We start from the raw sequence: 26,829 nt of genomic DNA, 5'->3' as shown, positions 1-26,829 counted from the left end.
TGAGAAGGGGCGTATATCTGAGTCGAGCTGTGTGTGTGTGTGGTGGGGACCCACAAATCAATTGTTCACCTAACGTCTGATTCATCGACTAAAAAAAAGTATTCATTTGCATTTTTTTTAATAGTGTCATATTTCTATTTATTAATTCACCTACACTACATATACACACATTTGTTATCTGACAAAGAGAGTGAGCATCTTTGTTATTAAAAAAAATTAAATAATGATAATAATAATTCAGATAAAAGTGCTGATCATCAATAGCCAGCGACAGGCCAGGAAGAGCCATAGGGCAGGAGTGAACAGAGGTGGAAAATTAAAGCAGAGTGATACGGGAGCCGGCTCCTTTCAGCCCTCTCTCCCCTTCAAGCACATGCAAATGAGAGCGTGCTGCTTAACTGCATCATTTATGTGGATAATAGCGGCATCATCATTACGGGAACTCAAATTAAATTACATCACAATTAGCATAACAAAGTGATTGGTTAAACTTTCAAAACAAATAACGCGGCTCGGCTAATGAACGGTGTTAATTGGCCAGTGTGCATTCTAAATAAAACATGTAGGTAAACGTGTTTTAGGGGGAAAAACTATTTCAAAAATTCATCGTCGTCTGTTTTATTTCAACAAAATAGAACAGATGCGGACAGTAGAAAAGGAAAAATAATAATAATTAAAAAAAAAAAAAATTCAATACTGCCTGGGGGATTTGTAAGCTGAAATATAAAATGTGTAGCATTTAATTTTATTGCGCTAAAGAACCTATTATATGCCAGACTCTGGAGAACAATGTAAATTATCTGCCTTCAAAATGGAGTTTGGCCAATTCTCCATGTGAACTAATCACATAGCTCATTATGCATTAGGGTATTAAATTATGAAGAGGAGTCCCTTTCGCATTCCTGCACAAAGCCCTATGAAATGTTAATAATATGCCCACAATAGCCCAATACCATGCCTTAGCTCAACCTCATCAATATTTAAGTAAACAAATGATCCAACTTGCCTTTGATAAAGATAATTAGTGCTCCACCGATTATCACGTCTCGTGACCTCTCTCCTCTTCAAACTAAACATCTGCTCCAATGAGGGTTTTTTTTTTTTTTTACTCTTTCCACAAGAGGAAAAACAAATAAGACAAAGTTCAAGGAAAAGCGACGCTCTCTCAAAAACACATACAGTAACTGCAGCCTGTTTAATATTTGATTGTTATCAGCTTTTTAAAATAAGGTTATACAGTGGCTGTGGTTCCCCCCCCTTTTTTTGTTTAACTATGTTGTCTTCTAATGATCAGTGATTAGCAAAAAAAACAACAACAAAAACACTCTGATCAACTACTACGAGAGCAGACTCACACACACACTCACTCTCTCTCTCACTCTCTCACACACACACTCATGCAGACACACACACACACACACAAAGCCACATCAGTGAACAGGCACGTGCACACACACACACACTAAGCCATTAATCAGCACTAATTAAGCAGCAGATTAACAGAGCCTGCAGACCAAGACTGCACAGTTACACAGTGGGACGACCAACAGGGAAGTCAGGAGACACAAGCCGCCAATAAAACACAACCATTAAAAACACAGCCACATCTAGATTTGACTATGAATGACAGACGAATGAGGGATGGATGGATGGATGGATGGATGAATGAATGGGTGACTGGAGGGATGGATGGAGTCTGCCAAACTTTTTTCTTTTTTTCTTTTTTTTACCTGAAAGTGAGAAGCGCCAGAGAGCTTGACCAGAGAGCAGAGTGCGTGCCCCCCCTGCCACTGCCGAGGGTGTCTAGCAGCGACGGCCGCAAGTCGACTGGTGTCACTGCGTGGAGAGGCAACACTATCTGTGTCATCACTTCAGCCGTGTTTATGGGGGATGGCATCATAAACAAGCCAGCTCCCCCCCTGCCACCCACCAACCCAGCCCCCGCCCCAGCTCCCCCCCCCCCACACACACACACACTCCTCTCCCTCTCTCCTCGCTGCTGCTTCACCACCACCGCCGCCGTGCCATTCATGCATACTTAAATCACCCTCGCTCCATTAAAAAAAAAGAAAGAAAGAAAGAGAGAGAGAAAGAAAAGAAAGAAAGCCTAGATGTCTCTCCTGACAATTATTCTATCATTTCCAGTTGTCACCGGGGCAATTACCGACCGGGGCCCCCCTGTGCGGGTCAGACATGCAGGCCCGATAGGAGAGGCTGGAGTTGGGGGTGAGAAGGGGGGAAAAAAGTGGGAAAGGGGACGGCGAATTGAGCGTGTGTGTGTGTGTGTGTGTGTGTGTGAGAGTGTGAACGGGGTGGGGGGGGGATGTAGTGTACAAAATGGAAATTTATGACAGAGACACGGTAGCTTCTTTCTCTCTCCACGCTGGAAATAATTACACCATCATTTCTTATGCCTGCCAATGATGAAATATATCACAATTACTGAAAAATACCTACTTCATTCCCCCACCACTTGATTTATTTACACAGAAGAATTATGACTTAAATTTCTATTTCACTGCTCCCCAATTTGACCTTGAATCTGATTCTATTTATTTCTAAGAGTTGCTTTTTTAAAACATTTATTTTTTATTTTTGGTGTACGAGGGAGAGAGTGTGTGTTGCATGCACTCAGTGAGTGTATGTGTGTGGGGGTGGGTCCTGTGTGTGTGACTGAGAGAGAGTGTGTGTGTGTGTAGAGTCTGTGAGAGAGTGTGAGGGGGATCTTCACACGGGGAGCACCGTGACTCCTCGCAGGATGGCTCGCCGCCTTTCCCCTCGCTGCTCGCCTGCATGCAGCTCGCGCCACTCGTGCTCTAATCGCACATCTGCTTCTCCCTCAACACTCTCTCCCCCCCTTTTAAGTGCACACCAAATACACCCTGGCTCACAGACATACACACACACGACCTGCTGGACTGGCTCTCTGCTCGAGAGGGAACCGGAGACGGAGGATACCGCTACGCTAAGAGGTGCATTCGCCGCTGAGGTATGTGTCTGGCTTTATTTCAGTGCAATTCAGTGTGCATGTAAATGTGTGAGTGTGTGTGTGTGTGGATGAAAAGATTCTCAATGGGATTAGTAAAGGGCTAAGCAGCAGTCAGTATACTCTCCACACTGTGCTCTGGCTGAGAGTGAATAAGACTATCAAAAACAATTAGCCACATCACATCCTCGCACTACCCGAAGTAACACACCATCACAAAAGCACAGCTATACAACACACACGAGCACATGTGCAAACAAAGCCGTAATTAGTCCACACACAAGGGTGCAGACACAAAAATGACCTACCTTTTAAACAATGCACGCAAAATCCACTCAGATTAAAAAAAACAACAAAAAAAGAAGCAGCAGCATCTGAAGAAATATTCTCAGGGAACTGGCATTGTTACTGTGCATCAAAAACTAGAAGTAGAAGTGTACCAGTAGAAAAGAGCAACAAAAAAAAAGTGAGTGGAAAAAAAGTGAAGAAAAATGGAGAGAGGAAAGTAGCTGACGCTGGACTGTCAAAGATATCACCAGAAGAAATATTTACAGCGATATTTACAGTAGTGAGAGGGGGAGAGCACCTCTGCCTGGTCACGTCTGAGAGACAGTTGCCGTTTCAGTGCCGCCTAATTAAAACAAGTCAGGCAGCCCCGCTGGATTGTTTTGACGCCCGAGGACCAATAGTACACAAAAACCAGCCACTTGATCGGTGGGGTAGGGGGGCTGGTCGTGGGGAGCAGAGAGGAGGGGGCGGAGAGGGTGGTGAGAGTTGGCAGAAGAATATTGTGTGCGTGCGTGTGTGTGTGTGTGTGGGGGGGGGGGGGGGGGGTTTCTGAAACATTTTGTAGAGGAATCTGACAGGGGAGGGGAGAGACTGCTGAGGTTCAGAAGTGGGGAGACCTCCACAAAGCTCACGTTTTTCTTCAATAAAAATGGCAAGATAATGCTTTTTTTGATTGAGTTTGTACAATCTCAACAAAACAAAGTGAAATGGTAAGGTAAGATATGAAATAACAATCTAATATATACATTTTAAAAGCTTATTTGAGAGCTTATAAAATATCTATATATATATATTTTATTGATATTCTTATGAAAACTGAAATTACAGTAGAATCCTAAATAATTTCAATGTCTCAAACAGGAACCCCAACACAGAAACCCCCCCCCCCCCTTCCCCTCCATCCCGCTGTGAATTAAGCTGGACGAGACTCACAAGTGCTGAATGAGACGCGCTGACATGTTCCCCTAAAGTAAACAACGCACAACAGGCAATGAGATGAAACAGTTAGGGCTACTGGTGTTTGCCAATCTTGAGGTAATTTTTTGTTTCTCCTCCTCCCCTTCCATTTTCTTTCTCTCCTTTCTTTCTCTCTCTCTCTCTCTTGCATGCCACAGATGTTTTTCTTAGTCGCTCCAACAGACAGGAATCTACTGGCAAGAAGAAAGGCTCAGTCTTCCCCAGGAGAGAGGAGTACAAAGCCCCCAGTCTGCACACAGCAGATGCAGAAAGCCAGTCCATCTGCCACCAACTCAGTGTACCACATGGGCCTGAGAGAGATTTTTTTTTTTTGGTGTGTTTTTTTTTCTAAGTTTACATCTGCCTACCTAAGTGTGTGCAACACAAACACAATTAAATGCAAAGCAACGTAAATCTGTGGCAGAACTGCAAATTCAAATGTACACAAACCAGACACACAAACAAGCACACACAGCATGAGGTTATAGGGAGTGCAAGAACTATTATATATTTATTTTTTAGGAGAGGCTCCCCGGGCAACTATGACAGATTTATTTAGGAAAAGATGTAGCCCCCAGCGCAGGGTAAAGACCACTTGAACTCGCAGCTCTGACTAGTGCACTGGCATGATTTAACAGGCTCTGAATAGTACATTATCTCCCCGGCTCCACTGGAGCATATTTCAACCCTATGATATCATTATTAAGAGACCAACACAGTCCAAAAAAAGATGCCACATTTTTATTACTGTCAACTGTCTGAGCTCAGAGGCACAAAGGGTAAACACTAAACAATCATGGCAGAGCAAAAAAAGAGACAGTGGGAGCTGGAGTGAGCGGAAGAAAGAGATGACAAGAGCACAAAAGCAAGCAAGAGTGGAAGGGGGGGGGGAGAAAAAAAATGTGGCAGAGAGAGGAGAGGAAAAGAGGGCTAACATAATACAACTGCTGTTAATTGCTCTAAGCATCTACATTATGTCAGTAAATTCTCCCATTTCTCTTCCGTGCTACGAGCTCCGGGGGCTCAAAAGCTTCTTTAATAAAATAGTCGAGAGTGAATCACCGGAAAAAGACAAACAAGGGGCCTCTGGCCTCAGAAACATTTTGGTTTACTAGTGTGGATGCTCTCCACTTCCACACATCTGTGACAGTCATGTGTGTCTCTTCTCCCTGCAGGTATTTATTCCCAACGTCTCTTCTCGCAGCGCTTTCCGCTGCCAAGGTCAACTGAGACAAACAGGCCCACCAGCGACTTGATGTAGTGGCAGGAGAACAGTGAGAGGAGGATGAGGCGGGGGGGTTGGTGGCGGAGAATAGACATGTGCATAGTGGGTACAGTGGGGAGGGGTGACGGTGGCAGCAGCTGGTTACCAACCCTGGCAGGAGCAGCAGCAGCAGCAACAGAGGTGGGGGGGGGGGAAAGCAGTGAACTGAGATGCAGTGCAATGCCCTGAGAATGATGGCGACTGATGTGTCGTCCACCCCCTCCCTTACCTATTCTCCTGACACACACACACACGCACGCACACACATTACCACTATTAATTTTCAATTAAAACCACCATTAGGTGCCGCGCCTCAGGGGCATTAGGCAAAGTCAAGCGACCATCACAGAGGTTTTTTCCTCGTCAGTTCTGCCACCGTCGCTTCAGTACCAGCAGGTCACCGCAATATACAAGCACTGCCATTAGGTTTATCAGTCAGTGGGCAGGCCAGCCTTCAGCAACATGAAGCAATTCTACCAAACATCAGCCGAAAAATGTCATGCTCATGAAATAATTGACTATAATTTAAAAAAAAAAAAAAAAAAAAAAGGTGTCAAAAAAACATGCATGACCAATTACACACACTCAAATGTGAGGGTTTCATTTACAGGATATGAATGAGGTTATCCATTCACTCCTCCTTCCTCCATTCTCATTTGTAAGTAGCAGAGTAGTCAGAGAGAGAGAGAAAAAATAAAGTGATTTTACCATCTGTTAAAATGCGCTCAACTGCCCCTTACAACTCCCACACAGTGATTACTCGTGTTTCCACAGAGCAAAAACAACCACACGTATATAAAGCAGAAGCAAGCGCGCGTGCACCAGCGCCCGCCAGTTTGAACGTTTCACAAGCACAATTCATGAGCCACTTAGTTCTGACGACAAATAAATAAAAAGCAACGCAGTCAAAGGGAGTTTAAATAAGGTATAATGAGGGGTAGGGCTCTGCCGATCACATGATAAGTTGTTAATGGCCAAAGAGCAGGGACCAATACAGACCGGTGATTATATAAGTGGGTGGAAGGCAGCACCATTTTTAATTTACTGGACTTAAGCACCAGGGGTATCCATGGCAACTTGCCTTGCATTGTGCATTCTGAAAATCCCTAATGAAATGCCTATTAAGTGGCTGATAATGACAGTGTCCAAATATATTTGCATATTTATTCCACCGTCCGAAAAAATAAAATAAAAATGAATAAAGGTGAGGGGGGGTGGGTGGGAGGTGATAACTGTAATCACTATTATAAATATGGTTTTGTTTGTTGTTTGTTAGACTGTGGGTTCCCTTTGACAAATGAAAGGCTTGGTAATTAGGGCTACAAAATGGACTATTATGTGTTAGAATTAATTTGTTTGAACAAATGAAGAGAAAAGCATTATATATATAAATAAAGGTGAGGAATATTAAGCGTTTGCAACATAAAAAGATCTAAAGTGAAAGAGAAAACAAAGGAGTATAGATAACACCTGAACATATATAACTCTACCCCTGCTTTACACTAAGCCTGTAAACTTAAAAGTATTAGTTTTGTTTAAAATAAAATTTACACAAGGAAAAAAAAAAAAGAAGAAGAATGTTGTGTTGGGTGTGAATTAAGGCCCCACTGCCTTCCTCTGGGAGTCTCCACATGTGACTTCCATTTGCGACTTTGGCCAAGTGCCCAACAGGACATCCCTGTGTTTGCTTGACTCAATATCAACAGCCCCTGCAAGCAGCAGGGAGGAGGAGGAGGGGGAGGGGGGCCGGGGCAAAAGGGGGCGGGGGCTCCACAGCACCTCTCTCCGGGGCCAAGCCCGGGCCTCAGGTTCCTATTGAAAATAAACCAGGCTGTGCATTCACCGGGGCCCAAAAATATCAACACGCGCTGCGAGGAGCCACGTATATAGCACTCAGAAGTGTTCCGCTGATGCCTCTCCAAGGCATAATGATACCTGCGCCTCCCCTCCAGCTGCTTCTGCCGACAGTGCTGCTCCACACAGACAGCAGGCAGGCGGGAATTAAAGTATACATTACAGCAGAAAAATATATAAAAAAAGAGATCGAAATGACAGAAGTCAGACGGTTCAAGCTGACCGGGCCCTCTTGAAACGAAGGAGCTGGCAGACTTGCGAGAGACACTCCAGGTTAAATTGGCCCTCCTATGCCGCCTACACTACCACAGCTGCCTTCCAATGCCCAGCCCCCTTCCTCAGAAAAGAAAAAGAAAAATAGCTTTTTCTTCAAAAGAGTATTTGAATTAAACGAGTTGCTGGAATCAAACGCTTGGCTGAGCCGGGGTAAATTTAAACAAGCAAGTGCAGCTCACAGCAGTTTACCTGTTATACAGCAGATTGGAATTAGATGAAAGAACAGAGCGGGGCAGACAACTTCCTTTTTTTTTTTTCACAGCAGTAGATATTATCACAGAGTAAAGGGCAGTCGCACTTTAAATTAAATTCCTACTAATGCAACTCAGTAGTTGTGTTTTTTTTTTTAGATGTTCCTGGCTACTGAGATGTCATCGAGATGAGGAATCGGTGAAAGAATGTGAGAAACAATAGTCAGATTTCCTGTTAAGGACGAGTCTCTGAAACCCATTTATGACAGTGATCCGCCGCGTGTCTGAGGATCCCACATCTCCACCTCTGCCAAATAGATTATCATTCCCAGAACCGTGACCACAGAGTTGAATGGCAGCAGGACAAGCTTCACTGACAGTCAAAAGAGCACAACACCTGTATATGCAATGCACCAACCGACGACCTACGGTCCAAGGAATCCTGTCAACGCGTTCGCAAAGCACCGTTGAAACAAAAAGAGGCTTTAATTCAGAATGAGAGGAATATTGGATAACAGGAAACGATTCTCCTGAAGCAACTGAGATGTTCTGGACTTCAGAATTCTCTGATTACCTTGGATTTCGGACTTATACTGCTGACACAGTGTGGCTATCCCATTCATGGCTTAAACAATATTCAGCTCGACACCAAATTACACCTAAAAAAAAGAAGACCCCAGATCAAATTAATTCAGGAAAATGGCATTCCAGCAAAGAATAATAAACTCATTATATGGAAATTTCAAACTCTTCTATTCTCCACACCACAGCTAATTCAAACCTAATTTTTACTAGCCACTAATTTGAGGGTGAAGGGCGGGGAGGGAGGGGGGGGATAGGAATTACATCTGGAGGTAATTCATTGTGTGGAACTGAGCCCATGTAGAGGCTATGAATCCCCTGCAAAAAAAAAAGAAGAGACAGACATCGACATAGAGACGTAACTACTTAGGTGAGCGAGACTTCCGGAGCAGTGAAACAACACTTTTCAGCAAAAAAAAAAAAAAAATGTTTTCATTGTGCTGTCACCAGACATGGACTGGAGAGGATATCGGTGCTGTGAGCACAAACAGAAAGACAGCCAGAGATACTGATAAATAAGAAAGAGAGAGAGGCAGGAAAGATTTCCAGGAAATGTGGGACTTCTTAAGAGGTTTTTGGGCTCAACCAGACAGCTGCACCAGTTCAGGATTTACCAAAGAGCCAAAAGCTGTGTTAGTGACGGAAGTGTGTGGGTGTGCAACGTGGGGGCACACAGAGCAACTTTGGGTTCTTGTTAGGTGTTGTGCCCACTCTGAGACTTAAAGGGTTTATGAGGAACGTCTACCTCTCAAGTGACCAGCTTACATCTGGACTGCTTAAGTGGGGCTGCCTAATAAAATGGCACCGCTTTGCAATGATCTGTAGTTTCAAAGCGGCAGGGGTAAAAAAAAAGGGGTGTCCAGCTGTATCAGTTTCAACGTATGGACGCAAATTAAAGAGTTATTTGGAAGGAAGTGTTTCTCGGGTGGGTAGAAAACCAGAAGTGGGCATGTTTAAATGACTTATCTTGATGGTCTTGGTAAAATTGCGAGGACGGCCTATAAAGTTTGGCTCTTGACAAAAAAAGGGGACGGCGAAAACTCAGCGGGGAGGATATTAACATGCGTCCCTTCCGCACCAGAAGCCTCCGCTCGCTACATCCATCCCTGTGCCCCCCCCCCCCCCAACACTTAATGTATTTTCCAAATGAAAATAAACGGAGTCCAACCAGTCTAAGGCAGTCATATTCTGGAATATGAGATCAAATAAAGGCTTCTGTAGGGGCTGAAAGGAGAAACGAAATGGGTTCTGAGGGGAGATGTACCGAGTAATAAAATTACTCCTTTATATCTTCCTAAACAGCAGATGTTCCCCTGGAGTGGATGAGGGCTTCACTTTTGGTCAAAGACAAGTATGCAAGTGGCAATTTTTTTTCCCTCGGGGAAGATTCCCCCGATACACTTCTCAAGGCTTGGCTTCGCTGCAATTTTCTTGAAAACGAGACACACTATTTCAGCAACAAGTTAAGCGGAACTTTGGAAGTTTGACTTTGATGATGTGCTGGCACACGCCGTCACTGAAAGGTATGTTCCATTAAAGTGGAACAGCAAGATGATTCATAAGCCTATTGCTTTTCAATGAGTTCAAACTGGGCTGAAATGTTCAGACGGAACAGTTGTATTTTATACTAACACATACAGTAGACTTGGACGTGACCGTGATGTACCACAAACACGGTGAATCAGCTTTGGGATGAAAAATGTCATTACTTTGAGATTGGTTGGCTATTCCATTTGGCATTGGCATACATTTACGACAAAAAAAATATGAATCCGACTACTTTAAATCAAGTAATTGATTTGTGTTCGAAAATAGCTGGTCACAATAATATTCAGATGGGTTTTTTTTTTTACTAAAGCAGGACAATATTAAGAGGAAATTTGGAATTGCAGAGAATACATTATAATTTATTATACAGTAGCTATTAAACCTTCAGTAAAAAATGGTTTAGTACAAGGATTGAGCCACTTAACAGACGTACTCACTACCTTTAGAAGCTGTCCGCGCTCAGTGCTCTGAGTGGAAAAAAAGCGATCGCTGATGACTCTGAAAATAGGACTGGATGTACAATTTATCAAAACAGACACGGCTGAAAGGGATTTCACAGAATCAAGGGTTGTAATGGTTTGTTCGGAATCACAGAAGGAAAGATGACTGCAATTTAAAAAATAATAATAAAGAAAAAAACACAGTTTTTAAAAAGTTTTCCGTGGAGTGGTTTGGCTGATACTGATTAAAAACTGGACTAAAGAGATTTTAATAATCAAGTGTATTGTTCTTAAAATGGAGTGCTTTGGTGATATTTTCCCTGTATGTTGTGCGGGTCAACATCTTAATCAAGAAACTGTTGTACCTTTCCACAGCAGTTTTAATGTGTTTTTCTTAATGAGGTTAATTCAAGAAAATTACACCACAAATTAAAATGAATTAGCCCGCAGATGTACACAAGTATCCCCGTTCAGTTTGTTTTATGCAAGCCTTGACAAGTAATTATGTGGTTTACACCAGGTTGATGATGATGATGATGATGTTTGCGCCCGCGACTATAAATGAGTTTCTGGTGCGAACGTTATTCTCTGTGACAACCTGCACGACAGCTGTTTACAAAACACACACAAGTGGAGCGCCAGAGTCACAACACCAAACCCCAAAAATAGTAACGCACATTTGTGGCTCGAGACACGTGTCGAGCCGTCATCGTGAGTGACTCTTTTGATTTACACAAAAGCAACCTCATTATACTCAACATTTTCAACACGTTGCAAACTTGGAAAACATCATTAACTTTGTCTGTGTGTGTGTTGCCTTCTTGTTCTTGTTCTCGCCATCTATTCAAAATACAAAATGGCAAAGGGGATGTTTTCGACAACTTTAAAAGTACCCATCAGATGCCTGACAGACATCTCCCTGCACATCCAGCCCTGGACTTTTCCACCAAACAAACAGCAGGCTCCACTTCAAATACATAGCAGGACTATTAGGTAATCTTCTCCTTTGTTCACCCTCCCCGAAGCCTTGGTGACTAACCTCAATCTTTCCCCGTGTTCCACCTATAACCTTTTACTCTCTTCGGGGGAACGTCATTAACGAGGGGTTGGAAATGATCTGTACATATACGTGTTATCTTGTGTATTCAGAAAAGTGGTATTTGTTGTCTTGACTGGACGAGAGGAAGGCAGCAGCACAAGGTCTCTTTGTTTTGGGGGGACGGGACAAATCAGAGGTTTCCTTTTAGGTTATTCAATATCCTACAAGGTAACAAACGCAGTTACAGTAGTTTACTGCTGTCTGAGCTGTATTTTTCTTCGTTGAAAGGAGGGCGCAGCGGCTTGCTCTGTGTGTCTGCGTATTGTTGCATGCTTCTTAGGCAATCGCTGTGTGGCTTGCATGAGTCCCCTCCGACAAAGCCTGGGAAATCAATCAATCTGGAGAAGAAAAAATTCTTATGCCAGATGTCGCACTTGAAATGTGAGGGGGGGTCTTTAAAAGAATTGCTTGTATAAGGAAAGGTAAGGGGTCAAAACAGAGATGAAATAAAAAATGTTATCAACGTGTGAAAAACAGTACATCCACCACTTTTTAACGTCTGCTTATTATTTTAGGTGGCTTCTCTGGGGTCGAGCCATGTCAAATGTGTGTAAATGTCTTACTCTGACAACACACATCTCCACTGTTTACTTTACAAGTTGCCAAGGACAATGAAAGACAAATGTTTCATTAGCAGGTGACTTTTCTTTTGTTTCGTTTACAAGTCTTTGGTAGTTCCGCTCCTTGACACATATACGCGCACCCTTGCATACGCTGAATATAATTATAAATGCAAGGCTTGCTATAGGGAGCTGAACTTTTCACACCTTTCAAAGCCACAAAATTGGATGGTTTTGTGGTTGTGCAGCTGCCGCTCCACGCTAATGTGAGGCGGTGTCATATGAAAAATATTCCTCTCCCCAAACCACAGGGCTGGTCATTAATGAAACACAGGCTGCGCAGTGAGGTCATACAGAGTCTAGATTTCAGCAGCCACACTTAAAAACCGCTCAGAGAGAATAGAGAAACATGAACACAAATCAGATTCCAGCTCCAAGGACGGGGAAAATAAATAAATAGAGAAAGGCACTGGCCCCTCTCACATTTTCCCCCAGCGCTCTGCAAACAACCGTCAACTGCAGCTCAGAAACAGCTCACAATGAGAGCAGACTAAACAATCTGGTCCCAGCCAAGGAAAATGCTAAGCAACTCTGCACACAGGATGTTTCACCCTAATTGCCAACTATCAAATCTCACAATGGAATCCATCCATTTGGCAAAATCTTCACAGCAAACTTGGCAATATGCTATATTTTTGGTTTTTAAATGTGTCAAATTTTGTGATGAGAAGAAACGGGTGAAAAGAGACGGAGAGGATTTCGCTTCTATCTCGGATTTACTGGGGTTTATTAGGCTTACGGAAAAACTAGCAATAATGTGTGCCAAGAGTGGAGGGGAAAAAAAAGTTTTATTCGATAAAGGATGCTGGGGGTCTTGTAAACGAGTGATTAAACTCTTCAGCATTAAGACAAACAGAGTGAATAGGTCCCCAAAGACATGCAGACACAGGAAGAGCAAGGCCAAGCCCAACCCAGACTGAAAGACTGTGTACTGGAGGTGGGCACAGAAGCGTAACTGGAACCTTGGGACTGGTATACGAAGCAGGGTTACTAGGAGGGATCGGGCTCTAAACAGGAAACTAATGGGACACTCTCCACCATGCATGCACCATGTGGCATTGTTTTTTCCAGCCAGTCGTAGCCTCGCTCGCTGAGACCCCATGACTTCAAACAGCCAAAATAGCAGCAGCACATTCATGAAACAGAACAGAACTACTGGGAATTAAAGTAGGCAGGGAAAAAAGAAAACACACACACACACAAAAAGGTAGCACGCCTCGACAGCAGATGGTAAAATTAACATTTCAACAGTTCTTTCCTTTCATGTGGGTCTCGGCACAACTTTTTCTTTTTGGGGGGGAAAAAAAGAAAAAGAAAACGAATAAGTAAGAAGGGCTTGGGTTTTGGTAAGATAGAGTGGTGCAGCAGGCATCTGGAAAAGGGGAAGAGGAGTGTTGGCATATTGCTCCTGATAGTCCACCTCTATGAAAAATGAAATGGGTCTGTTTTGCAGGTTTCCCCCTCTCTGGAGTGCCTTAAGCTGTGTTATGGAAACATCATCTTGGTAATTTATACACTAAAGAACACCTGGTGTTGAAAGAAAATAAACTGTACTTCCATTTCTTTCTGTCAAAAAAAAAACAACTTTGTGGTTTCTCCCTTTGATGCGATTTTTAAGCATCCATCTATTTGGCTCGTTTTGCTCGAAAGTTGGCATCTATTGTATTGTTAAGTCGTTCACATGATGCCTGTCAGATTCCATTGTGAAGTCTTGATCTTCACTTCAAAAAGTTGCTGCGGAGATGTTATCGCGGTTAGAAACATGGAGGCATCTCTAATAAAGACCCAAAACTATGGACAGCCTCTCTTATTTCCAACCCTGTCCAATGGAGCGTCTTCGTCGTACCCATTAATTTGGACACAGTGCTGGCTAAATTACATGTGTTCCACCTCTGTGACATTTTAAATGCAATTAAAAGCTGGTTATAGAAGTGTGCGCGGACTTCCCTGTGATGAAGGGGGGAAATCACTGACGTGATTAACATGCAAACGAGCTCACGCTGGCAGACTAGATTGGGGTTTGAAAACCTCAATTACTTTTGTGTGATTATCTATTTACCAGTACACAGATTTCCATTTCTCATCTTCAGCCGCGTTCCCCCATGCACGAGCCTCAATTATACAGGGCACACCTTTATTTATGATGCCCACGATGCCGAAATACAAGCGCACGGTTATTTTTCACCGTGATGTATCTTTCGTCTTTACAGGCCGCTCATGAGCCAGGGCCACCGGAACAACACGCTCAACCATTTGCTTTGTGAGCACTTAATATGATCTTGACCCCCACCAACCCTACACACCCCCAATCCATCCATCCAACCCCTATTTAAACTCACTTTATCCCCACCTCCTCCCTCCCTCAGACAGCAGGGAGAGTAATGGACAAAGGGCAGTCATTTGTCCTTTTCAAATGAATGTTCGGCTTTAATATTTCTTATTTATGACTAAACTCTGAACTGTAAAGACACAAAGCTATTGAAGATACAAGATCAGGCGCGTGTGTGTGCGCGCGCGGGGAAGGTGTTAACTTCATCAAGTAGTAGTTCACCACAGGAAGGTGTGTAAATCAACAGCATGAACACCCCAGGCCTTATAGTATGTATCATCCTGTTGATGTAATTATTGAAGCAACGCCTGGTAGCACAGGAGGAATGCAATTTAATCAATTTAAATTTAATTTGAATATATATATATATATATATATATATATGTGTGTCATTTTGCAGGCAGGCAAGATTTAAGGATTATTTTTAGAATATATCTCAAGAAGAACTCAAGAGACGGAATTTGATGTTATGTGTATATATATATATATATATACATACTACATATAATACATATATATATAAATATGAGGGTATATGTGTATATATATATATATATATGCACATATACAAATATATGTGTATATATGTACACATATATGTATATATACACACACACATATATATAAATGATTATATAAATATACATATATATATGTACACACACACACACACACACACACGTATATATATACACATATATATAGAACAAAAATGCATGTTTTTATTATTTACCATGTGTTCCTGTCCATGTTTTTTGGTGCACAGGGAAAAGGGGGAAACGATAGAAGGAAGACACACGTAGTATCTGTGTGCGGAGCCAGAGCTTTCACATTGTATTGTGCCCACCATACATAAAACATGCCCTGTTGCTTCAGCTGGAGCAAGAAGGAAAACAGTGCCATCAAGTGAAAATTCTGAGGATTCCTCGGCAGATAGATCCATCACCTTATCAAACTGACAACAGGGGGAAGACGGTGCAGTTGGATAAACTTCCATAAATAGTCTCAATATATTAATAATAAGAGGTTGTTTTTAGTTTTTGTTTTTTTTAGAAATTTAACTTATTACTCTTATCTTATCACACTTGCAACTGATGTTTCTACTGTACATCTTTTTTTCCCCCTCAAAAAAATAATCTTTTACACTGAACATAAGACACAAAAGCCCCCCGACCGCTGACGGAACACATGATAAATCAAGAACTAAAACATGTTGTGATGCTTAATCTTAATCTTCACAATCCTGTTCCCGCACTACCTCGGGAACAAAGAGAAACATTGCTATTATTTGAACTCACTCAGTTGCCAGGACCTGCAAGTAGCATGAGGCAAGTAAAGAGTGAGCGAAACTAGTGGTGACGGCTGGAATCATGAGTGAGAGAATAAAAGAGGGAGAGAGAGAAACACAGAGAGAGAGGGGGAAGCTTAGATAATGGGGGATAATGGACAATTAACTTAGGCTAGTAGTGCTGGCTGCAGTGAATAGCAGCTTGTGATGCAGCAAGTCCCTGATCACCACTCAGCCGTTTTCACATTGGGACTAGAGGCGATATCAAGCTGCAGGGCTTCTGGGCCTCAGAGGTGTACACGTCGCATTAGCAATCTCCACAATACCTTTAAACAATGCTCGATACCAACAAAGTGTCCCAGAGTGCAAACGCAAGCACTCAGTTGATGGGGAAGTCTGCGATGCCGTAACCTTGTCTATTGTTTCACGTCCTTTTCACCATCAAAACAAACCCAGCAGCCATAGATCCATTAAAAAAAAGTGACATTCAGCCATTCCTGGTTGCAGACATAGAAATTAGCATAATTAAACCTATATAAAAGCTAATTGCATAAATAAATGAGTGAACGTCACCGCTGTGCATCACAGAAACAATGCTGTGTGTTCATATCAGGGGTCTCAGAAGTGTTTTAACTGCCCACCAGGCTTCTCCACCCCCCACACCCCTTTCAGGCTCCATCTAAATCTATTGATCTGTGAAACACTGGGACCCAGGGGAGGCAATTCACTTAATATCATACATCTAATGATGAGAAGAATAACGATTATACCATTTGGTAATTAAACGTCTTACAAACCATTTAACTGACTGTGCGTCAGAAGGGGTCGCCGGAGGTCGCAGCGTTTGTTTTTCATTTCTCCGATGGCATGAAAGCGTGAGACACATGCAGGAGGTATAGATTGGGCGTGGGTGGGGGTTTGTGGGGGTGATGACAAGAAAACAGTACAATAGTGAAAACACAATAAAGCCTGTTAGCAACTGTGGCACTAATACCTAGTGCTGTCAAAATGTGACAGGAAAACTATTTGGTGGGGGGCAGAGTGAAATAAACCGAGACAAAGATCATTTTCTGGTATTTGTTCATGCATAAAGAATACACATACAGTGGAGACCAACAGTCTGAGCTCACCTAATATAAACCCGTTGTACACAGAAAAGTGGGCCATGGCAAAGTGAAAGGGGGGTGGGGGGTACAGATATTTTCAGTCTTTGCAGGAATGTGCTTGATGGTCACAAAAGGTGTGTTTAACTCACCCTCTGAGAGCCACTTCACTGTCAACATCCACAACCTAATCCCTTACTTACAATAATTATCCAACACTGCCACGTTTGATAGACAGGACTGTGCCAAGCTTATTTTATTATCTGTAACTTAAGAGCGGACTAGAAAAAGATTTTTTAACGTACCGTATTTTCCAGACTATAAGGTGCGCTCTTTTAGAAGTTTGGCTGGCCATGCGACCTATATTTAGAAGCGACTTATAAATCAAAAACATACGCTATGTCATTAAGGACCACAAGAGGGTGCCATTTTCATAACTGAGCGCTGCTACTGCACCACCAAAAAGTGACACGACTAAACTATAAAGACAGAGAAAACGCAGATAAAACGCCACCAAAATGAAAAAGCTATAGTGCCGAAAACAGTAATCGAGTAGCAGAAAGAAAGTTTGAAGTGAGTGGAAAAACGCGTCAGAGACTGGCGAAAAGCAGAAGTAACTCATACTTCTATGAAAAAAATCAAAGCATGCTAATCGCGGGGTGAAAGCGCGATGGCCAGAGCTGGAGGAACGAGTCCACAAATGGGTTCTTGAACAGCGTGCTTCTGTAATGCGACTTACAGTATATGTTTTTTTTAGTTTCTGGGCACGTTAACACGATATCGCGGTTTTACCGGCGTCAACGTTAACGCACGCCGAGTTTCCATGACGACTGAGCAGAAAAAGGACCGTGTGACGGCATGTTTACGTGACTCCCGATTGTTAAAATGAGTCTCTAAAGTAACGCTAAACTTTAAAAACAGAGGCACACATATGCGGTACACAGGTACGCTGGTTATTTGTTGCGCTGCTCTTTTTGTTCAATAAACAGACCGCGCTCCAGTTCGACTGTAGGTGTGCTAAAGGAGCTATTGCAGCTAATGGAGCTAACTGGTAAACGGTGCCTGGACTCCAGTGTCGCGGCATGTAAACATGACATCACGCGAGTCAGTCGTCATGGAAACGTGACATGCGTTAACTTAGTGCCCAACACTTGTTTTTTTTTCCTCTTCATGACGTTTTTTTTGACAGATGCAACCAATACTCTGGTTCGACATATAGGATAATACATAATAGGTCTGTCTGTTTACACGTGGAAGGGAGTTTAAATTTGAACCTCAAAAACCCATTTGAGTTCAAAATCCACTGCTTGGAAGTGCATCAGATGGTCTGAAGTAATTAATTGTGATCCAGCAGAGGGTGCTGTGAGGGCAGCTTCTGTAACTCACTTGTTAGCTCAAGCCGGAAAAGATATGTAATATTTGTTTGAAAAAAATGACAGCCCTAATACAAAATCATATCTTTAAGCTCTGTTCCTTCCATTCCATTAGAGAATAGTAGTGCATACCTGAACTGAAGTTTTACTTGACAAAATTCCAATTTGATCTTTTACCTAAATCGTTCATGCAACGTCCAGTCACTTTCATTCCCATCGTCCTGAAGACAGCGAACAATACCTTTCCTTTGTCGTGGGAGCTAGCACGTTTACCGACAGAGGCATGCTTGTCATGCTCCTGGCTCCTTATTGAAAGATAGCTGGTAAACATTGTCATTCCAACAGAGAGACGGGATTAAAGCCCGCTTTACCCATTGAAGAGAACAGTATGCGGGAAAAGAGTGTGGGAACAATAGGCAAACTGGAGGACGGTATCACAAGAGTCCAATGTCTGCCGTGATGAATATGTGGGAGATTATAACCCATTCCATCATTTCCATAATGTAAAAGTCTCCTCTTCACCCTGCCGACCATTCACTAAATAAATGAGAAAACTATCATCCGCGCAGAAATGTTCAACAAAAGGCAGAAGGGAGGGAAGCGGGAGTTTTGAATGACCCTCGTGCCTTCGACAATGCAGACGCTGTCCGGACACATTCAGGGGCAGTGGAGTGAGTAAGACCTGAGAGAGTATTTATCACTGGGAACAATACAAATGTATTACCATGTCATCTATACCACTTTACAGCCACAAAATGGAGGCACAACTAATACAAGGGAGTTTCTTTTTTTCTATAACACCAGGTGAAATTATGAATGTGGGGGGGGGGGGGGCTTAGCTGCCTCGCTGGCACTTTCAACTGAAGGATCATTCAGGGGACACTGGTTTAAAAACTCTGCCACCACAAAGAGTCAGCCCTCCGCATTTAACCAATATGCTAACTAGCCCAGCGAAGAAGTCTTAACCAGCACGACTCAACAGTCATTCTAAAGAACTTTTATAATAAGAAAAGTACAATTACCACAGCCGCTGAATAAAAACGAATGTGAATAAAAGAAGTTTAAATGGTCAGGACTACTTTTTAAATAAGCGTATATATTAATGACTTTGAATATCTGTGAAAGCGACCGTGTCTGGTCAGTATAACTTCTGGGAAGTAAAAATAAATGTGAATAATAAATTATATGAAATGCACAGTATACAACAGACCGTACACTACTGTTCAAAAGTTTTGGGTCAGTTAAAAATGTCATTATTTTTTAAGGAAAAGCACTTTTTTTTTTCCATGACTATAACATTAAATGAATCAGAAATATACTATACATTCTTAATGTGGTAAACGACTATTCTAGCTGCAAACGTATAGACGTACGTATAGAAGCCTATTTCCAGTGTTCTAATGGTGTTTGCTAATCGCGTTATAAGGCTATTGGATGGTTAGAAAACCCTTGAAAACCCCTTGAAAACAGTTTTGCTGGTTCTTTGACGAAAGCAAAGTTTGAAAGAGCAAAATTACTATTTTGAATAAAAATAATTATTTCTAATTTTGTCAATGTCTTGACTATATTTTCTATTCATTTTGCAACTCTTCTGATGAATAAAAGTGTGAGTTTTAAAGGAAAACACAAAAAAATTGTATAGGCGACTCCAAACTTTTGAGCGGTGAGGTCACAAGCTCTTCAAATTACTTTGCTCCTCATCAAAAAAAACAACCCATTATACTAATGAAGTAACTTATTCCGAGATCTGCTCACACCTCAGCATCACTGACACCTTTTCAGCCCCCCCAACTTGATGCATGTGTGTCTGTTTTTGTGAAGTGAAAGTGAGAAAGCATCTGTGCAAGGCTGTGTGTGCACATGTGTGTGTATCTTCTGCCCAATCACTGCAGTCTATTCCAGAGATTTCTCCCTTGGTAACCTAGTTTATTTACTTCATCTACAATATAATGCTTCAGTGAGCATTAGCAACTTTGAGACACAAGTTCCAATCAGTTCTCGAGCTGCGGCGGCGTGTGTGTGCGCACGCTTGTGAGCGTGCTCAGCCAGGTGCAGAGAAGAGATGAACACGGGCCTCCAAAGAGACGGGGGCGGACGGGGCTTTAAACCCAAGGACTGACAAAGAGGTCCCAAAATAATACAAAATAAAAATGGACAGCGGTCGAAGAGGGAGAAGGGAAACAAAATTGAAAAAAAAAGAGGCAGGGAAGAAAGCCAGAAAAAATAAACTGTTCTGGTCAGCCGGGAGAAGAACTGGGGGAAAGGTAGTGGTTAATCTAAAAAATAAAGAAAAGCTAAATAAAAAGCAATATTGTGTTGAGAGATGGGGAGAAGAAGTGGGAAAGACGGACAAAGAGAAATTATAGGCATAGAGAAGGAGAAGGAGAAAAAGAAAAGACAGAAAGAAAGAAAAAAATAAAGAAGGAAGGAAGACGAGGTGTTCTCCCTGGGTAGTGCGGAGCAAGTCTTGTCCAATAAACACAGGTGAGTAGCTCGACAGGCCAGGACCACCAACCTGACTGACAGCTGAGAGCTTTCACTGACCTCCAGCTTTATGTTACATGACATGAGGAGTGCAACTCGACTGACAAAGAGAAACTGCCTGTACCTCTCAGAGTGTGTGTGTGTGTTTCAGAGAGCGAGAGAGAGAGAGGAGCTGGCAAAAAAACATACACACTTGTGCATCCATGCTCCGTGGCCACAAACACAAAAATATCCACTCTCACACACACACACGCACAGACATTTCCCTTCACAGGTGAGCAGAAGAAGGAAACACCCGGCTGCTTCAGTTACTTAGTGGGAGAAAAGTGAGGAGTTGGAGGGTGGTGGGCAGAATGTGTATGTGTGTGTGTGTGTCGACTGAATCTTTTCCACATGACGGGCCTCGGGCTGTTTTTGTCAACTGCACTCTTGAGCAGCAAGGAGTCAGGTAGTGTGACCACATGATTGCCCAGGAGGCACTGTGGTGAAAGAGGGGAGAAATGGAGGGGGGAGAGTGGCAGAGGCGGCGGGAGAAGGATCGGTGGTCGGGTAGCAGGACTGATACAGTACGCATGATGAGGTGTAATCACAAACCCCATTCAGAGTGCAGTGGAGTTTGTCAACATACACACATTCACATTCCACTGTCTGTCAGCTCTATGACCCAAATCGAGCATGCTATGCGAGTATGTGTGTGTGTGTTTTTTCTTCCACACACACACACACACACACACACACACACACGATGCTTTCTGGCCATTTCGCCTCCAACCAGGTAGTAACAGTTTCACTGTCGAGGCTTGCGGTTTGCGATGAGGAAGTCAGATTCCAAGCTCTTGTAGGGTTTCGCCGCCGCCTGTATCTCTTTCCAAGCCGCGATCAAATGATCAATACGAACAAAGGACTTGGCGTGTTGCCTCTGGAGTAAAAGCTTTTTTCAGTGGCCGTGACCGTGTGGTTTCATTTAAAACTTTTACTTGAAAGAGGGAGGGAAAAAAGAAGAAGAAGAAAAGACGGTGTGTGCTAAAGCAGGAGAAGGCACCATTTTCAAGAAGTGTGACCTAAAATGCTACAAATGCAATGCTTGTAATTAAAAGGAAATAATTGTTCCTTTTTTAAAGTACTTGAAAAATGATCACATTACAACCACTGACACAAGGACAGCAGCTACTGTAGGTTTCCATGAACCTGTAATGCAAATGACTTCTTTTTGGAATATTTATCCAGAAAATGCACATTTATGTGTCACCACAGAAAGATAAGGCACAATGTGATGATTATTAACATGTGCAAAGCAAGGTATTCTGCATTTTACTGCTGAATATGGTGCCTTTCCACCTCCCTCAGTTGTTAAAAAGCATTTAAGGATTGTTGTTTAATTCGTTTTTGAAGCACAAAACAAAAATGTTTATAATGGACTGATAGAAACCCATCAGGTGACAGGCTTATAAGTTAAAACTAAATCTACAAGGACCATTCCCCCCATTAGGACTGACGCTAGAGTAACCTGAACTCTAAAAGAGTATAAACAACACATGCTGTTAAAGTAAAATAACATGTGTTTCCTAGAAGTTCACATTTTTAGAGAGAACAGATCGTATGTGACAATAATATATACTTGGGAAATGTGTCAGACACTAAGACTTCAGCATGGATTTGTCAGCAAAGCAAAGACGGATACAAACTGTAACGCGATACGCGGCCTCTTAGGATAAGCACAAATCACCAGCCAGGTTAAAGCGGTGTTGATACTCGTCGTAATGACAATATCCTTATAAAACACTAGACTGTGAAGGGCTAACATAAACGCGGGGCTTGCTATCCAGACTGAAAAATTAGGCTGCGTGACAGTTCCGCGATAACACACAAGTTCAATCTGTCAAGACAACCGGCGTTTAGACCTTCCAGAGAAGAATGCACGACTGTGTGCGACTGATTCATTGGACACGATCACCTGCAAATGAAGCCACTCATAATTCTTCCCACCTGAAATGGGGGAGTTCAAACTCATGTCAGGCAGCTCTGATGTCATGCCTGCCCGGGGTTGGGTTTCACAATAATCTCAGGCTCTTGGAGAGATGCCACGGAGTCCAACTTCTGCACCCAAGATTTCTCCAATTAACTCGTAGGGGAAAGAATAACACGTGAAACACTAGCTCCCTGGCTCGTTTATAGAAATTAAGCTGGTGCGTGCAGTATTTGCAATCAGTCATTTCCAAAGTATCAGTCATCTCTAATACAAGGTGTCCACATACAGAAACATATTGAAGGGGCCCCTAAGAATGCAGAGGCCACTTTTGCCCTTTTGTTTTTAAAAAAAAAGAAAAAAAAAAAAAGAAAAAAGAAATAACACATCCTTCTGTGCTACGGAATTTGCAATAGGATAAAAAAAAAAAAAAATGGAGCAAAAAGAGAAAACGGGATCAGAGATTGACAGATCAATAGTCATTGAGTCTCTTTTTATTCTCCTTAAGGAATGATAGCAATACTCATTTGGAGCCTGCTTTCCTCCCCTGTTCCTACCTCCATTCTCATGGCAACTGTGTACTCTAGACAAACACTCTTCATGCAATCTCTTTTTCTTCCCTCCTCACCATCCACCCAGTATCTCCATATACGCTCTTGTTTTTCTACTCTATCCCTGTCGTTTCTCTTTCACATCAGACATGTGCAAGATAAACACCTGGCAGCTGCTAAGATAAATGAGAATTGTGCATTTTAAGTAGGAGCTAAGGACTGAATTCGGCTGATGGTTATGGTTTTTATTTTGGAGGCGAGAGGGTTTTTTTCGTGCAGGGTGTTCTCATCAGCAAAGAATGACCAAATAAAGGCGATGAATATCAGGTGTGAAAACTATTTCCACAGCGGAAATAATGTAAGTGCAATTCTGGCGTCTATTTTCAACTGCTCCTAATCCGAGAGATCAGCAAAAGGGTAGGGACGTCATTGCTTTTCCATTTTTTGCTCACAGCAGGACACTATCAGACCCCAAACCAAACCTCATTAAACTCAAAATATGGAAACTTGGGGAGGGAAAACTTCTAAAACTTCCAACTTTCTCCCTCCCTCCCCTATGCCTAAGTAGCAAGCCAAAACAGTGGACCATAGAAAGAAGGACGCATGGAGAACGGAAGCAGATCCTTGGGACTGAGAGCAAAAGGAAGGAAGGGAAGGAGAGGAGGAAAAATAAACCTTTGATGAGTAAGACTTTTTTGTTGAGCGAGAGGGCTTAACTTTAAAATATTCTGGGTGGCAGTGAATGGGGGATTGACCAATGGCCCTGATCTCAGCCACACACTGGGGCACAGGGGTTAATGGTGGATAAAGATTAGAGGGTGGGGGGAAAAAAAGGGGTTGCTTTGCCTGATCTCCATCCACCCCCACCCTGCAGTTTTCACCTTCTCCACCAATCCCAAATCAGCGAGACAATGGAGGCTACCAATGGGGAATGATCCCAGTCCCTTTGATTTCTGCCTCTACCCCCCCTTACTGCTCTGAGTGCCCAGGGTAAAGACCCATTGAGGTTCCCCCTGTTTGCCCACTCACTGGGACAGCACTTAGCAGGCTCAGGGAAACCATTTGAGGATTGAAAATGGAATGACAAGAGGTCTCTGATCTATGACAAGAAATCAATTTCAAACTGGAAATGTGAGCAGAGGGCTGTTCAGTGTGAACAGCTTCTTTAAAGCAGCCAAAGATACTCTTAATTGCTGTAGATTTTTATATATGTCTACACTGGAAGTGCTGCGTGCAGTGTTGGGGCAATTACACTTTTTGTAATGATTAGGACTTTTTTTAGGCCAGCAGATATGCAGAAAGAGTTCATCTTTGAAGATTTAACTGAATACTAGGCAAATTAAGAGCTAATATTTAAATCTCTTTTAGGTGGAAGAGGAAATGTGAACTCTGCGTCTCTCTAGTTAGATGGGACTCAAAGAGAGAAGGACCTGGTTCAGCATCTTTTCTCCTGCCAATACATTTTAATCATATCTATACCTCAAAGGCACAACTTCCTGGTGGATAATAGATTTTGTTACGGGTTTCAGGCACATCATCTTAAAACACAAACGGACTCAATATATCCGACCACAGCGACCTTCAGCTTCAAACCTCAAATAACCTCCAAAATCCAGTTGACAAATGCAGTTAATGATAAATTATGCAAATAAAATACGTTTCACATTTCTTTTGAGACTTTTGGAAGAACAAGTCTTGTCACTTAAATTCCACCTCAAACATTCGCAATTTCCTTTCGCCATCACTGATCTGTAGCCGACTGGAAATGTGTACGCACTGGTGCAGCTCGCACGAGTCTTAATGACAGATGTAATCGATAGAAAGGCCACAGTGGTCATGTCGGGAGATATAATTGGTGACACTCATTACGTAACCCAACATTCTTCACACTCTAGTTTTACTCAAAGTTGCTCATTATTTAATATACAGTTACACCGCTGTGAAAAATCATCTCTTAAAATAAGCCACTACATTATTACTAACATTACATATTCATATGATGTCTTCTTTTACCGTCACAATCAGGTTAATACCTTCCAGACCAGATGTTTTTATTTTCTTTAGTACCTGGCTCTGCTGTTCTGTCATTTCAGCACCCAGGACTGTAACTCTTAAGCCAACGCACCTCACTAACAGTTGTGACCGATGTGGCTCATTATAGTTAGACATTAAAAATGTCTTGGAAGAAAACACACACAACAAAAGCATGCAAGGAGAATGAAGAAAAAAAAAATCTCCACTCACCACTTTGGACTTTAAAGTGTGTCTCGTCTGCTTTCTTCTACGGCTGAAGAATGTGCATGTGCATATTTCATCCTACAAGAAAACAATGAAAAAATAACATAATTTTATCCCATTCTGTTCTGTAACAAATCCCAATCGAGACATCAACAAATAAAGAAAAAAAAAACCCTGTTATCCAAGCTTGCCCACATTTGTCAGCCATAATGCATATCATAACTTCTAAGCTGGAGTAGATTGAAAATCCTTGGGGTGTGAAAACCAAACAGGCACAACTGAAAGGTTGCCCAGTGGAGGGGGGAATTCTATCAAAGTAGACAAGATGAAGATTTGTTACATTTGGGGGGGGGGGGCGGGATGGAGCCTCCTTGACCTCCACTGGCCACTACAATCACCACAAACACCGCGGCGCTAACAACGCTGTAATAACATGACCACCGAAACAGTTGGTGTCTCGATATAAAAAGAAAAATAGAAAACCAGATTATCATCTTCTATCTCACAGGAGTTTTATTTTATAAAACAAATGGGCATGAGTATATACTGTTGACACTGCTCTAATCTTTCTCGTGGTTCCAAGATTCTTTGACAGACGGACATGAAGGAACCATGTTGGAGTACTTACCCTAAGGGAGAGAACTTGCCGTTGTGGTCCGTCACAGGAATGGATGGAGTCCAGCGATGTCAGCTTTCTGCGATAAAACAAAAAGTGAGGATACCATTAGTCCAAAAACTGTTTCACGACACGCCGATAGATCCTTTTCATGTTTCCCCCAAACACTTTCGTCGATGGCGTGGACATGTGTGGGCTAGACTCGTGTCTTGCGAAACTATTTTTTTTTTCCTGTATGGCTCGTAGGTGAAAGCAATAAACTTTAGAACAACAAAGTGCACCTGGATTTTTTTTTGCTGTGAAGCAAATGTGTGTGTGTGTGTGTGGGAGTGAGTGAGAGTGCATGCATGCACAAACAGGTAATATACAGTACAGTTCAAGCTATAGGCCTCCTCTGCACAGTACCCTCGTGTACTTCTCACTCTTTTAAGTTAAGAAGGTGCAGTGCCTCGGAGGCTTAAGCTATCAACGCCAAGTAAATCACACGGTTAACCTGACAAAACTGATTTTTTTTTTCATGTACTGTACTTCCACTGAGCTCCTGCCATCCAAGTACATACACTTACATGATGGCTTCCATTTACATTTAAAGACCATTAGTACATGATGTGAAGATTGATCTGGAAAAACAACAACAAAAAAATGAATTTGCCTCATACAGAGAGGTACATTTCTGCTACTGGGGGGCATGAAGGGCACAAAATGGCCTGGATGTTCCCCTCTTGAGATTTTTTTTTTCACCCCCCCACCCCTCCCCTTTATTCTTCCAGAATTCC

General features: G+C 42.4%; 1 protein-coding gene across 1 annotated transcript in view; it reads right to left on the bottom strand.

Annotated features, from left to right (window-relative positions):
- Positions 1-26,133, bottom strand: part of foxp2 (forkhead box P2) — a gene marked incomplete at its 3' end in the record, with an annotated part of 87,608 nt that extends 61,475 nt beyond the window's left edge. Inside the window, exons 1-2 of the mRNA XM_083906569.1 lie at positions 26,066-26,133; positions 25,444-25,515 (exon numbers count right to left, since the gene is read on the bottom strand). The remainder of the gene's footprint in view (positions 1-25,443; positions 25,516-26,065) is intronic.
- Positions 26,134-26,829: the final 696 nt, after the last annotated feature.

Source organism: Microchirus variegatus (genome assembly GCF_963457635.1).
Source record: "Microchirus variegatus genome assembly, chromosome: 20".
Lineage (NCBI taxonomy): Eukaryota > Metazoa > Chordata > Actinopteri > Pleuronectiformes > Soleidae > Microchirus > Microchirus variegatus.
This window is presented reverse-complemented; position numbering and strand designations above follow the sequence as displayed.